Source organism: Eumetopias jubatus, unplaced genomic scaffold, assembly GCF_037043125.1.
Source record: "Eumetopias jubatus isolate StellerSeaLion01/CBP00866 unplaced genomic scaffold, mEumJub1_p1.0 scaffold_16, whole genome shotgun sequence".
NCBI lineage: Eukaryota > Metazoa > Chordata > Mammalia > Carnivora > Otariidae > Eumetopias > Eumetopias jubatus.
In genome coordinates, this window is record NW_028274822.1 from 23,887,333 (window position 1) to 23,902,270 (window position 14,938).

General features: G+C 44.8%; 1 protein-coding gene and 1 pseudogene across 3 annotated transcripts in view; one reads left to right on the forward strand and one right to left on the reverse strand.

Annotated features, from left to right (window-relative positions):
• The window catches only part of SMAD4 (SMAD family member 4), a 56,815-nt gene extending 56,272 nt beyond the window's left edge, over positions 1 to 543 (reverse strand). Inside the window, exon 1 of one of the 2 annotated variants that reach the window (XM_028098143.2) lies at positions 402 to 541. The gene's annotated coding sequence lies outside the window, so the exon portion shown is untranslated. Of the gene's footprint in view, positions 1 to 401 lie in introns of both variants that reach the window. The other variant, XM_028098144.2, reaches the window with a different exon arrangement.
• LOC114204952 (uncharacterized) lies at positions 390 to 13,780 on the forward strand (annotated as a pseudogene). Its single transcript, XR_015766985.1, has 3 exons — positions 390 to 831; positions 11,457 to 11,626; positions 12,457 to 13,780. The product of XR_015766985.1 is annotated as an uncharacterized LOC114204952 (transcript).
• Positions 13,781 to 14,938: the final 1,158 nt, after the last annotated feature.

Consider the following 14,938-nt stretch of genomic DNA (forward strand, 5'->3'; position numbering starts at 1 on the left):
ACTTTCATTTATACCTAAAGCGACACACTCCAGCCTACCCAGCGCGCTCGGCTGGGGCGGACAGTGAAACTACTCAAGAACAACAAAGAGAAGCGGCGGCCGCAGCAGGAGTCCGGGTCCGAGTTTAACTTGATTCGGCCACACACCGCAAGGGGAGTTCCGGGCCGGAGGACCGGGCCCGGAGCCCGAGGGACGCGAGGCCCCGCGGCCCCGCCGGCCCTGCCTTGGGGCCGCCGGCCGGGCCCGTCAGCGGGCCGCGCTCGCTCTCCCGGCGTACCCGCCGGCCTCCCGCTCGCTTGCTGCCGCCGCCGCCACCGCCGGGAGCCCGCCCCGGGGCGGGGAAGCCGCGGGCGGGGTGCGCGGGCCCGGCCGGGGGAAGGGGAGGGGACATGGCGCTTTACCTGGGCTCGGGCGATGGCGAGCAGTGTCCGCTCTCCCGCCGCGGCTCGTCCGCGGGGGCGCCGGGCCCGTCGCTCCCCCAGCAGCCCGGAGCGCTCCTCGGCCCCCGCCCCGCCGCGTCCGGGCCAGGCCGCCCCTCCTCGGCGCCGCGCCACTGCCCGCGCGGGCCGCCTCGAGCTCCCGGGCCGCCCCGCGGCGGGGTGCCTCTCTCGCGGGGCGCCCGGCTCCCCTCACCCGCTCCCGCCGCCCTGGGCGGCCGTGGAGTTAAGGGGAGGGCGGGAAGGGCCTCCCGAGGAGAGCGGGCGGGCGCGAACGCGGGCTCCGCCACCCGAGCCGCTCCGTTACCGCAGCGGCGACGACGATCAGGGCCGTGTTGTTGCTGCCAACTTGTCGAAAGGACACTGAGCATGCGCGCACGGAGACCACATCCGGGTAATTTCAGGGTTTGGCCGTCCCCCCCGCAGCTTTCCTTTCTCCCGGCTGCCCCCGCCTCCCGCCCGGAGTGACGGGAGGGTCGCTCTGCGCCTGCGCCCGTGAGGCAGCGCCAGTCGGCTGGCTGCCCAGAGTCCGGTTCTGGGCTCCGGCGCTGGCTGAGGGCGCTGCCCCACTAAGGCTGCTTGGAGGGAGTTCATCAGAAGAATTGGCATCCCTTTGCAGTAAAGTACTCAAGCAGCGCGGGAGAGCTCGGAGTAGAGTGGGCGTCCAGTAAGTGTTTATAAATAGCGATCAGCCGGCCCTTGTGTTTTGAGGACCTGCGGGCACAAAAATTAGACTTGGCCAGCCAGCTCCAGGGTGAAGGTGGTTGTAGCGGTTTACTTTGGGAAGAAACTGGCAATGGCCGCACCTTCCCTTTCCACCAGCCCTGGATCACTAGATCCAAAGGTGTTTAAACTTGTCAGATCCTTTTTGGGCTTAAGAGATGCATAGGAGAGTCAAGGAATCACACATTTAAGAGTTTGGTCAGGTGTTAACGAAAAGTGAGTGGAAGAGATTTAGGTGGAACCTCAGAGTTGGAAGGGACCTTCAAGGACCTACAACACACCTGTTAACTAGGTTGGTAAACTCTGCTTTTAAATTAATACTTTATTTGAAAGTTTTCCAAGATGCATACATTTCTTTAATATTTAAAAAGTTTCAGAAAACATACTAATTATATATTTTTAAATTTTTATTTTATTTTTTGCTACCACCTAGAAAATACTTCCATTGGGGGGTCGCATGAAAACTAATTACTGGGAAGTTCTAAAATCATTTCTTAAGTCTGGTCACCCTCCTACCTTTCACACACAGTGTCCTACCCCCTACTCCCATGCTGTCTTCCCCACCATCACATCCTCTGCTCTTACCTCTTCTACTAGAAAGCCTCCACAAGTGTTGTCTTCACTGGTAATTACTCCTGGGGTTCAGGAAGACTTTCCAAGACTAGTTTTAAGGTAATTCATTTACAGAACTTCCACTGATATATGTACTATTTAATAAAATTGTTCAGCTGGAGAAATCACCTGAGGACAGAGCATCCTCTTTCAAAATTGTCCTCTCACCTGACAGAGCAAAGTAAAATTCTCACCCATTACTTAAGGTGCATCAACTCAAGATGTACTTTTTTTTTTTTTTTAGAAGGAGAGAATGGGGGGGGGAGGAGCAGAGGGAGAGGACAAGAGAACCCTAAGTGGACTCCGTGCTGAGAGTGGAGTCCAATGTGGGGCTCGAACCCACACCCCTGAGATCATGCCCTGAGCTGAAATCAAGAGTCCAACACTCAACTGACTGAGTCACCCAGGCGCCCCAGTCCAAAATGTAAAAACCTCCAGGGAAATTCAAAGGGACAATTCAGAAATTGATGTCTGTGATGAGAAAGTGAATGATCTGAATGAATGGGTTGTAAATTCTTTTGCAAGTCAGGTGGTTTCCAGTTCTTTCCTGTCAACAAAATTGAAGGAAGTTCTAACTAGGTGATTTGGTAATTGATCAACATGTGGTTTCTAGGCAGTATACCTCAAAAGGAGTTAAAAGTAACATTGCTATAGGGACACCTGGGTGGCTCAGTTGGTTGAGCAGCCAACTCTTGACCTCAGCTTAGGTCTTGATCTCAGAATCATGAGTTGAAGCCCCACCTTGGGCTCCACACTGGGGTATATGTGGAGCCAACAGTAACATTGCTATAACTAAACCTCTTCCATCACCATCTGTGTTAGTTATTTATTACTGTGTAACAATTTAACCACAAATTTAGCTGGGTCCTCTGCAAGATCACAGAATGAAGTTTGCCTGGGAAAGGATGCACTTCCAAACTGCTCTTGGCAGCGTTCAGTTACCTGCTGGCTGCAGAACTGAAGGCCTTAGTTCCTTGCTCACTGTCAGCTGGAGGTCCCTTCAGTTCTTTGTCATGTGGCCCTTTCCATAGGGAGTGGAAGCTTACTTACAATATGGCAGCTTGCTTCTTCAAAGCCAGCAAGGGGGAGAGTCTCAGTGTAAGACACTGGTAACAACCTTATGTAACACAATCATGTATGCATAATCACATACATCCTGTCACCTTTGCCATACTCTGTTGGCCAGAGGCAAATCACAAGTCCCACCCTCACTCAAAGGAAGGAGACCACACAAGGGCACGAATGCCAGGAGGCAGGAATCATGTGGGGCCCCATCAGAGTCCACTACACCATCTATTTATTTATGCAAATAATAATCCCTGCAACCCCAACCTCCTCAGAATTTCTCTTCAGATTGTCTTCACTTTCTTGCTTAAAGGAAACCTGACTTTCCCCTGGAACAGTGAGTCCCCTGCCCCCTCCCAAGTAGTGGGAACTGTGTTTTTGACCATAAGCCTCTCAGACTGTAGCTGGAAGTGGGGTAGGTGTCCTCCTTGCTCCTCAATAGACCATCCCCTTCTCCCCCTACTAATCTGCAGCTTTAAATCTTGTTATCCAGTACCCCTCATTGTCGCTTCCATTCCTCTTCGTTTTTTCACCATTTGCTCCTGTCAGTCACTCCAATACCACTTCTGTCTTAATCCTAGGTGCTTTTAATGTACATGTGGATGATCTTCCCCATACCCTGACCTCTCAGTTCTTTGACTTCTCCTCCAGGGATTTTGTCCTACCCTAACTCAGCCACTCACTCCCATGGGCATAATCACAGAAGGATTATCAAACTTTGCAACTTCATCATAATCATGATTTCAAACACCTTATACTCTGAACACCATCTCATATTTCCAAATTTCCTTGCAGCGATTGTTCAAAGTACATATCCACTCTCTCCCATCCTTACCCAGCTTAAACCCCTGGCCAATCACTGCATCACTCCCTTGCACACACCCTCAACCCCAGTACTTTCTTCCTCCGCTTCTGTGTGTGCTTGGCAAAACCACAATCCTGACCAAGCCAGCTCTCCACCTACTCCACACCGGCACCCTGCATCTGAAAGTGGCTAAAGAAAAACACAATCATGCTAGTGAGTTTCACTTTAATTTCATCACTCTTAACCTCCAATGGGCCATTAGTGCTGCTCCAGAATCCCACTTCCCTCCTCTGTTCTGTTCTGGATTTCATACCTCTCTGTCCTCTAACCTACACCTCCTTCCCTTTCATCCTCATTTCTCAGTTAACAACCTTGCTTCCTTTTTCATTGAGAAAATTGAAGCAATGAGATTAAAAAAAAAAAATCTCCACAGAATCCCATGATCTCATCTACCCATACCCATATGCCAACATCTATAACCTCTTCTCCACCTTACCCTCCATTATGTAGTTGAATTTTCCATGCTCCTAGCCAAAGCCAGTCCCTCTGCTAAGGCAACAAATCCCAAGCTTGGCTTGCCTAATCTTATCAGTGCTTCCCTCTATGCTGGGTCATTCCCCTCAGCTTCTAACAACTGTTATTTCTCCAATCATACAAAATCTCTTTGACCCACTTCCACTGTCAGCTACTGCCCCATTTCTCTACTTCAATTCCAAAACTCTTCTAAAAGAGTTTTCTATACTTTCTGTCTCTAGTTCTCCCCCTCTCTGTAGCAGAATACATGCCATATGATACAATTTATACAAAGTTCAAAAACATGCCAAATACAATGCCTGTGATAGGACCATATACATACGTAATAACATCATAACAATGCACACAAGGTTACATATGTGGCATATTTTAGGTATCCCACTGAGCAGGTCCCACCCTCTCTTAAAGCAACTCCATTCATGCTTTCATCGTTACCACTCTATCAAACTATTCAGGGCCAACAATGAACTTCATATTGCCTAAGTCCAATGATCTATTTGCAATTCTCATCTTAATTGACCTGTCTGTAACAGCTAACACAGCTAATCACTTGATTCACCTTTTTTTTTTTTTAACCATATAATCTCAATTTTCTTCCTTCGTCACTGGTCCCTCTTTCCCTGTCTTATTTCTTCTTTGTTGATTCTATCTCTTTTCCCAGACCTAGGGAATGGCAATGACCTAGGGCTCATTCCTTGGATTCTTCTCTTTTATATCAATACTCATTTCATTGGTGATCTCATTAAGTCTCCTAACTTTCAGTACCATCAGAGATAGATGATGTCATCATATATGATGACATTTCCAGATTTATATATTCAGCCCAGACCTCTCATCTGAACTCCAGATTCTGATACCCAGCAGTCTGCTATACATCTCAAACTTATGCCACAAACTGAAAAAAAAATATTCTCCCTCAAACCTGTTCAACCCACCAATTTTCCTATCTCAGTTGATGACAAGTCCATCCTGCAAATTTACAGATCAAAAACGCTAGAGTCATGCTGGACCTCCCTCTTTCTTTTACATCTCATGTCTAGTCTGGATTCAGAGCATCCCTTACCATCTCCACTGCTACCTCCTGGTCTGAGCCACCATCATCTCATGTTTGGATTAGTCTTCTAAAAGCTCTCCCTGCTTTCAGTCTTACCCCTTAGAGTCTGTTCTCTACGTAATAACCAGAGTGATCCTCCTAAAACATAAGTCAAATCATGTCACTCCTCTGCTTAAATCCCCACAATGGCTCCTCATTTCACTCAGAGTAAAAGTCTTTACAGTAGTCCTTATAGTAGTCTACAGGGTTCTACAAGATCTGGACCACCACCCCACCCCATCATTACCTTTCTAATCTCATCTCCTGTTATTCTCCTGGATGCATCTGCTGCAGCCTTACTAACCTCCTTTATTGATCCTAGAAAATACCAGCCACATTCCTGAGTTAGGGCCTTTGCATTGGCTCTTCCGTCTGCCTAGCACGTGTTTCCCCCAGATATCTGCAGTGCTAACTCCCTAACCATCTTTAGCCAAATGTCATCTTCTCAATGAGGCCGACCCTAACCTTTTTAAAATCACAACTCATTTTGAACCCTATGCTACACCCCAGAGCCCTCTTACCCTGCTGTGTCTTTCCTCATAGCTCTTCTAAAATGCTGTATTATTTACTTATATTTACGTTTATTGCCTATTATCTATTACCCCCACTAGAATGGTCCATGAGGGCATGGATTTGTCCCATAATGTTTACTAATATATCCCAAGTGACTAGAGTTACAATTGACAAATAGGAGGTACTTGATAAATATTTGTTGAATAAATGAACAGGGTGTTTCATGCTTCTATCCATAAACAATGAAAACTAGAAAGAGAGTTGATCTGAACTGTATCTTATTCCAGCAGAAAATATTCTAAATTTTAATTTTAATTAAGTTCATCAAAATTTATAATATTTTATGTTGTTTATACCAAGTAGGTATTAAAAATAGTATTTTTTTAAAGATTTTATTTATTTGAGAGAGAGAGAGAAAGAGTGAGCACAATGTGGGCGGGGGGGAGAAGCAGACGTCCCCCTGAGCGGAGGAGCCCTACTCGGGGCCTGATCCCAGGACCCTGAGATCATGACTTGAACCAAAGGCAGACACTTAACCGACTGAGCCACCCAGGCGCCCCTCAAAATTGTATTAATAATACAGTCAAAAAAATAATAATAATACAGTCAAGATGAATGTTTTAAACTTAGCGACTCAAAGATTTTTTTTTAATTTTTAGGGAAATATGATAGGGTGAGCAATAAAAGACTTTCCAGTGTAAAATCTCATATTATAATGTTCAGGGGCAAATGGAATGGAAATACAAGATAAGGAGAAAAAGAGTGATGTAGAATTTCTTTTTAAGAAAAGCTTGTTCATGTATTTTTTAAATGGATGATAGGTACATTATGATATTTAGATTCCCTTGGATACACTTACAGAATGATGTAACAATCTTATTTTAAAATGCCAATACTTATTATGCCAGAAATAACAAACTTGGCCATTATTTAAACTTAAGATGAAACATTTGAGATATGACCTTTAAAAGTACAAGAAGAAACATGGTTTCTCAAATTTCTTTTAAGAGACATGCAAGCAAGAAATTTTGAAGACCACAGTCCCAAAGCACTCCAAGCGACCTAAGCTACCACCTTTCCTGAGACTTCTTCAGGTGAAACATTTCAATCCTATATCCATCTCTGAGCTGGGCAGGCAAAGAAAGGCTTGAAAGCTTTCTTTCCCTTTTGTTTTCTTTGATGGCTCACCTCCCTGACTTGGAGCTTTTCCAGGGTAAGGAGAAAATAGAGCTTTTGCCTTTTTATTCCAGAGGTGGGGAAAGAGAGCCCCCACCTCCAGCCCTGCCCAGTAAGGAAGAAATAGAATAATTTTTAATACGGAAGTGACCTAGCAATTGACAGCTCCAGGCATGAGTTAGCACCATGACATTTCAGAGTTAACCCAATGTTTTTAAAAAAGAATCTAAGTTGCCCTTGAAAATCATTTAACATTGATTACCCTAAACAGTATAAGCATTTCCCACATTCCTAAAGCACTATAGTAAACTCTGTCATCTCCTTTGACTTAAAGTGAAGGAAATTAGGTTTGAGGGTGACAGATGTGCATTTGATTCTCAAGTAATCTGTTCTTTCAGCTTTATAGGAAGCCAAAGACTTGATGAAGAAAAGAGAAGATGGGTAGAGCCAATACTCCATTTTATTTATTTATTTTAATGTACTGAAAACTATAGTAACAGCTATCCATGCCAGATCCAGCAAGGGCCACAAAGGCAGCTGTGGACAGAATCCCAAGGGTAGGGAAGGGGTGGAGGCAGGAAGGAAGGAATTAGGTGGGAGAGGAAGGGAAATCACAGCCCACCTTTGTCTGGCCACAGTCCTCGAAGTACTAACAGAGACCAAGAGGCAGCTGAAAGCAGGGGACAGGAGCAGTACGAACCCCTCTGTCAGCCCTGACCATTCATGCAATGCACATTTTATTCGATACTTACCAGGTATGTATTACTAAGGGATTCGGAGATAAATTTACTGTAGTCCATGTAGTCCATGCCCTTGAGTAGCTCCAGTCTAGTGGGGCAAGAATGAAGTGTTAATAGATCATTCTGATGATGTGGACATGGACTACTGTGAGAAAAAGAGAGAAGGAGCAACCTAATCTTGCCTGTGGGAATTCAGAAGCCTTCATAAGAAAGTGACATCTGAACTGGACTTTGAGGTAAAGTAGGAGTTTGCCAGTAGAAAAGGACTGAGTGAAGACTTTCAAGGCAGAGAAAACAGCCTACGGATATGAAAGTGGTTGGCGTGTTTGTGGAATGGTTGAAAAAAGAATTCAATATATAGCCATAGAAAAACTTGAAAAAAGAATTCAATATATAGCCATAGAAAAACTTGCCATATACAAACAAAACAACACACAATATACCACTTATAAGAGGGTACACATTATAACATTGTTGGCCATAACAGGCTGTTGGAAAAACTCAAATGTTTACCCAAAGGAGACTGGATAAAATAAATTATGGCACATCCATACAATGAAATACTATATAACTATGATTAGAGTGGTAATTTTCACTGTACCCTTATGGAAAGATCTCAAAGGTTTACTGCCAAATGACAATATGAAGTCCAAAACAATGTGTATATTATGCTATCTTTTCTGTTAAAAAGAAGGAAAAATAATATGTGTTTATAACAACAATGGTTGTATGGGGTAGAGTAGGAACTGGATGGGAGGAAATTTTTCACTGTATAATTTCTTTTATTCTTGAACCCTGTAGATGCATTACCTCTTCAAAAAGTTAAACTGAAACTTGATTCAAACTTGAAATTCAAAGTGACTGGAATGTATGTGCTCATTCCTCTCCTTTAAGACTCAGTCGATAATCAAGGCGCCTGGCTGGCTCAGTCGGAAGAGCATGGGACTCTTGATCTCGGGGTCATGAGTTTGAGTCCCATGATGGGTGTAGAGATTACTTTAAGAAAATAAATAAGCTAAGAAAAAAAAAAAAAAAAACCTCAGTGATCCTCTAGGTTCCCTGATGTTTATCAGGATTGGGTGCCCTATCTTTCTGCTCTGACTAGGCTGTGAGTTCCCTGAGGATGGAGGTTCTCTTGAGGGCTTTCCACACAGCAAGTGTCAGAGAATGTTTGTTGACTGAATGCATAGAGAGAGTGAGAGGTGAGGCTGGAAAGAGATTTGGAGCCAAACTATGAAGGAAGATATGCTGGTAAGTGTGGAAGACAGATATGTTTGGGTTTTTACAGTTTTGCTGAGGTATCATTTACATTTATAAACTTTTTAAAATAGAGAGTTCGATGAATTTGGGTAAAGGTATACATCACACAATCCAGTTTTGAACAGTGCCTTCACTCCAAAAAACTGCCTTCTGCCCGTTTACAGTCAAGTCAATCCCCACCCCCATATTCCTGGCCCCAGGCAACCACTGCCATGCTTCCTGTTTTTAAGGTTTTGGTTTTTCCAAAATTCCATATAAATGGAATCTTACAACACGTAATTTTTTGCATCTGGATTGTTTCATTCCATGGGATGTTTTTGAGATCCAAAATGTTCCTGTGTATATCAGTAGTTAGCTCCTTTTTATTGTTCAGTAGTATTCCATTGTGTGTATATGCAAATCCATAGAAACAGAAAGAAGATCAGCAGTTTAGTGGTTGTCCGGGGATAGGAGGAGGGGAACTGAAAGACACTGGTTTCTTTTGGAGGTAATGGAAATGTTCTGGAATTAGTGCTGATGGTTGTACAACATTGTGAATGTATTAAAAGAGACTGAGTTGTACACTTTAAAATAGTTAAAACAAGTGCACCTGAAAATAATGTAACGTGTGTCAACTATACTTCAATACAAATAAATAAATAAACAAACAAATAAATAAAATGGTTAAAATTCATAGAAACAAAGAGTCAAATGGTGGTTACCAGGGGTTGGAGGAGACATGAGGAAATGTTGGTCCAAGGGTACCAACATCCAGTTATAAGATGAGTAAGTTCTAGGGACCTAACATGTAGCATGGTGACTTTAGTTAATAAGACTGTATTATATACTTGAAAGCTGCTAAGAGAGATCTTAAATATTCCCACCACCTAAAAAAAATTGTCATTATGTGAGGTGAATGATGTGTTACTAACCTTGTAATGGTAATCACTTCACAATGTATACCTGTACCAAATCATCACGTTGTATACCTTAAACTTACACAATGTATGTCAATTATATCTCAATAAAGTTGGGGGAAAATAAAATGATTAAAATGGTAAATTTTATGTTATGTAAATTTTATCTTAAAAACTTACATTTTGGGGCACCTGGGTGGCTCAGTCGGTTAAATGTCCAACTCTTGATTTCAGCTCAGGTCATGATCTCAGAGTGATGAGATCGACCCCCAAGTCAGGCTCCACATTCAGTGGGGAATCTGCTTGAGATTCTCTCCCTCTCCCTCTGCCCCTCCCTGCTTGTGTTTTCTCTCTCTCTCTAAAATAAATAAATAAGTAAATCTTTAAAAACAAATAACAACCAAAACTTAACATCTTAAGTAAGCATCACTAGCAAGGTTACTAAGCAAATAGTCCTTGGAGGCAGGCTGACTTGGTTCAGGTCCCCATTTAACTCCTTACCAGTTTTTGTGGGTTTTTTTTAAAGATTTTATTTATTTATTTGACAGAGAGACACAGCGAGAGAGGGGAGTGGGAGAGGGAGAAGCAGGCTCCCCACTGAGCAGGGAGCCCAATGCGGGGCTTGATCCGAGGACCCTGGGATCATGACCTGAGCCGAAGGCAGCCGCTTAACCGACTGAGCCACTCAGGCGCCCCACTCCTTACTAGCTTTTAGACAGTGGACAAATCATTCTAAGTCTCAGTTTCTTCACCTGTGAAACAGGAACAAAACCAGAGCCTGTGTCACTGAGCTGTAGGGAGGATTCGGTGAGATCATGCCTGTAAAGCACTTGACATTGTACTGACAAGAACCTAATCAGTATTAGCTAACTTTAAATCCACGTACACCTGTCATATGTCAAGTCTATAAGATGTCTGAATTTATTCAATTCAACATGAAGCAGGAACTATTCTCAATCTATAGGTGGTGAAACTGAACTATCAAGAGATTAAAAATAACTTGTTCCCATATTGAGGAACATTCTATAAAATAATCGGTCTGTAGTTTTCAAAAATGTCAATGTCATGGAAAACAGACTGAAGAACTCTTCCAGACTGAAGGAGACCCAATAGACATGACAATGAAATGCTGTGCATGATCTTGAGTTGGGTATGGAAAAATTGGGACATTATTGGGACAACTGACGCAACTGGAATATGGACAGTAGACTAGATAATAGTATTGAATCCATGTAGGTTTCCTGATTTGGGCAAGTATAGTGTGCAGGGCCAGCATTAGGGTGCGGTGAGCAAGGCTCCTAGGAAGCCCTCTCAGGGCCACTGATCCGATGTTGCTTGCCTCCCCCTGAATCTGGCCCTGGTGTTTCAGTGACATAAGAGAATGTCCTTATTCTTAGTAAGTCCACACTGAAGTATTAAGGGGACAGGCAGACCTATGTGTAGAACTAGCCCTCCATTAGTTCCAAAATAATATATAAGTAGAGAAAAATGTTAACAATTGGGGAATCTGGGTATAGGATATGCAGAAGTTTCTGTACTATTCTTGTAAGTTTTCTGTAAGACTGATTTTTTTTTTTTTTTTTTTTTTTTTTACTTTTTAAGTCACTTGCCCATGTAATGAAGTTCCTTTACTAGGAGAACTGGAATCGGAACCCTCTGTGGCCTCCAGCCCTCCGTACAGAGTGCAGTGTGGAGCTGTCCTGCAGCCCACATCTGAAGCCAAGACCCTGAAGGGCCTCCTGACCAGGTGCCTCTGAAAGGAAGTGGCCCAGGTACCATCAAACAGTGTTTCTTCCACTTGAACATGATCTTTAACATGATTGTGCAGATTCTGATTCAGTGACTCCAAGGTAGGAATGGAGTGTCCACATCTCTAACAGGCTCCTAGAGGAGGTGATACAGCTGGTCTCTGGACCAGAGCTCTAGAGGCAAGACCCTGGACCCAAGAGTCCAGACCTCTAGGGCCTCAAATGCACAGTTTCCTGAGGAGGGGGCTGGGGAGGAACACTGACTGATTTAGGAAGCAGTCCACACTTGCAATGCCACCTACTTCCAGTGCTTTTCAATGATAAGCTCCACTTTCTTTTTGCCAACCTGCCTTCATTCAGGAAACATGCAGAGTGAGCCTGCTGGGTGCCATGCTTTATTTCGAGTGAGGAATTGGATGGTGACGAGCATTCCCTGAACCACCTAAAATTTATCCAGCCTTTCCCTTCCCCTAGTAGACTCCAAATCAGCCTTAAAACTACACAGTTTTTGGTCCAAACAAGTGACTGTGGCATCTGTCTCACTCAGTGTGTCTGTCACAGGCACAAGAGGGAACATTGCAGGGAGGAGGGTGCTGGAAATAAAAATTTCATCAAAGGCAAAAACAAAACATTTTTTTAAAAGGTCGAGTTGGCATCCTTTTAGTGATAAAAGAATCTGATAATGAATATTTGTGCAAAGGGTTTGAGCTTTCAACTCTGAGGGGGAAAACATCTTACCCTAACATCACCAAAATCTTTTCTTATTTTTAGAGCATTTTTCTTGGAAGACAGCCTTGAGGAAAGTAATTAACTTTACCTTGGATGAAAATTGCAGTTACTCTTTTCTTTTAAAGGGTTCAAGGATAATCAAGTACCACCTTTTCAGGGGTGGAAATGAGGAATTTGAAGAAGAAGGATGCTGTGCGCGTTTGAACAGCCCTTACCCGGCATCTGCTCCTCGGGAACAGGCTGTGTGAAGGATGCACGATGCAAGACTCAGCCTTGCCGTCCCCTCCCCCAGGAAAAGGTGCCCGCAGAAGCTCCCAAAACACTTGCCTTTCCCTTGCCCCCAGTGGCTGTTGCCACCTCCCCTCTCTGCTGTTTTCTCTTCCCCTTTCCTTTCCCTGGTGGACTTTCACTTCCCGGGGCCTTCTGACAAGCCGCACCCAGCTGCTGGCTTTGAACTGTCCCCACGCTTCCTGCCCTCAGCCCCTTGCCACCCACGCACGGTGACCCCCGTGGGGGGAGCGCTGCTGCCCACGGAGCCTCCTCCCTGGACGGGCCCCCTGCTCCCCCTCGCGCGCGCGCGCCTGTCATCGGCAAGGAAGTGAGAACTCCACAGCCTCCGCAGGCAGTCCAGGCCACTGGCGGCCGTGGCTCTTTCTTCCCGCCCGCTCTTCAGGGAAGCTGGCTCCGGGGTCGGCTCCCCCTTGGTTCAACCGTACCACCGATCCCGTCTACGAAAGAGGCCCTGGCTCCGAAGCGCCTCTGCAGCCTGGACGCCCGGCCGGCCCTCCCCAGCTCACAGATGGCTGGCTTGGCAGGGGCGCTGCGAGTAGGTCTGAACTCGCCGGAGGCCACACGGGTTAGTTAGAATGCCGGGCCTGACTCCCTCAGCCACAGTCCACAAAGGCTCCTTGGCACGGGTTCTTTGTGGAGGGTTTGACCCAAAGGCCCAGGAATGCAGGCTTGTGCCGTCCTCCCCTACAGCCTGCCCTCCATTCTCACGGTTCCCCCCAGGAGCAAGTCCCAACCGATTCCTCAGCCAGGGAGAAGGCCCCGTGGACAAGCCCAGGCCCGGGCCCAGGGTTTGCCTGCCCTGCTTCCCTCCCTCCCTCCACCATTCCACGTCTCACCCAGAGGCCCAGCTCTCCCCTACCAACCACTCCAGCCCAGCTGATCTCATCCAAAAAGCCACAAGCCACCGTTCTGGCCCTTGATTTCCTAATGTCCTATGTGTGTTTACATTCTACTTCATTTGCAGACAGTAGCACAGAGGTAGAGATTAGGGATGGGCTTTGGAGTCAAATGAGCTCTTGTTCAAATCCTGGCTGCATTGCTGTGTGCCCCTGGGCAAGCTACTGAACCTTTCTCAGCTTTAATTACTTCCTCTATAAAAGTAGGTATAATCACACTTGTTGAAAATGTTATTTCCCTGAGCATTAAAGGAAAATTTTCTCATCCAACAAAAATTTACTGGTGTCTACTGTTTACCAGGCACTTACTGTAGAGGAGGGTACAGTGGTGTACAAGACAAACCCCTTGTCCTCGAAGTACTTACGTTCTGGTGGGTGACAGACAGTAAACATGTAGCCAAACCATTTTAGTGATAATTGCTATTTTAAGAAAAGACCAAAAAAAAAAAAAAAAAAGAAAAGAAAGAAAAAGAAAAGACCATAGAGAGTGATTAGATTTGGAGAGGTACAGAGTAGTATTTTAGATGGGGTGACTCGGGAAGGATGTCTGAAGAGGTGACGTTTGAGCAGGGATCTGAATGATGCAAAGGAGTGAGCTGTGCAAAATCTGGGGAGAACAGGTGTAAAGATCCTGAAGCAGCAATGAGGTCGATGTGTTCACGGAACAACAGTAACACCAGTGCAGCTAGAGTAGGGTGCAAGAGAAGAGCAAGGTAGGAGTTCAGATCAGAGAGGTAATATGTGAGGAGAAGGTTTAGCATGTAGTCAGTGCTCCATAAATTCTAACTATTCTTCAGGGGGTCTTATTTTCCCAACAAGGCTGTATGCTCCAATCACTGAACAAATATTTACTGCATGCCTACCAGATGTCAGGGACTGTGCTACAAGATAGGAATATGAAAATGAACAAGACAGATGTGGGAGAGGAAAATAAGAAAATGAGCAGGGTGCTGGGGAGGGTCAGAGACAGCTGAGGCTTCCCTCCTTCCAGCTGAGGGACTGAACTTAGCTCAAGGGCATCCTGATGCTTGCCGTGCTATTGTACAGTACTGCCCAGGAAAGTGCCCAGGGAATCATTCTTTGAATATTAAGAGATGGAAAAAGAGATACAGGGTAAATATGAACCAAAAAAACCTCCAGAGTAGCAATTTTAATATCACCCAAAATAGACTTTCAGGTGAAAACATCATAAGGGACAAAGAAGACTTTATATGCAGTTGAGGTCAATTGAATGACTCAATTAGTGAGCTCAATCTAATAAAAAGCTTTGTACTTTGAACAAAGAATATACATCTTTTTCAAGAATATATGGGAGACTCCAAAGATCAGTCACCTACTAGTCATGCACCTCAGTAAATTTTAAAAAATCAACATCATACAGCCCATGTTCTCTATCACAATACAATAAATTTGGAAACCA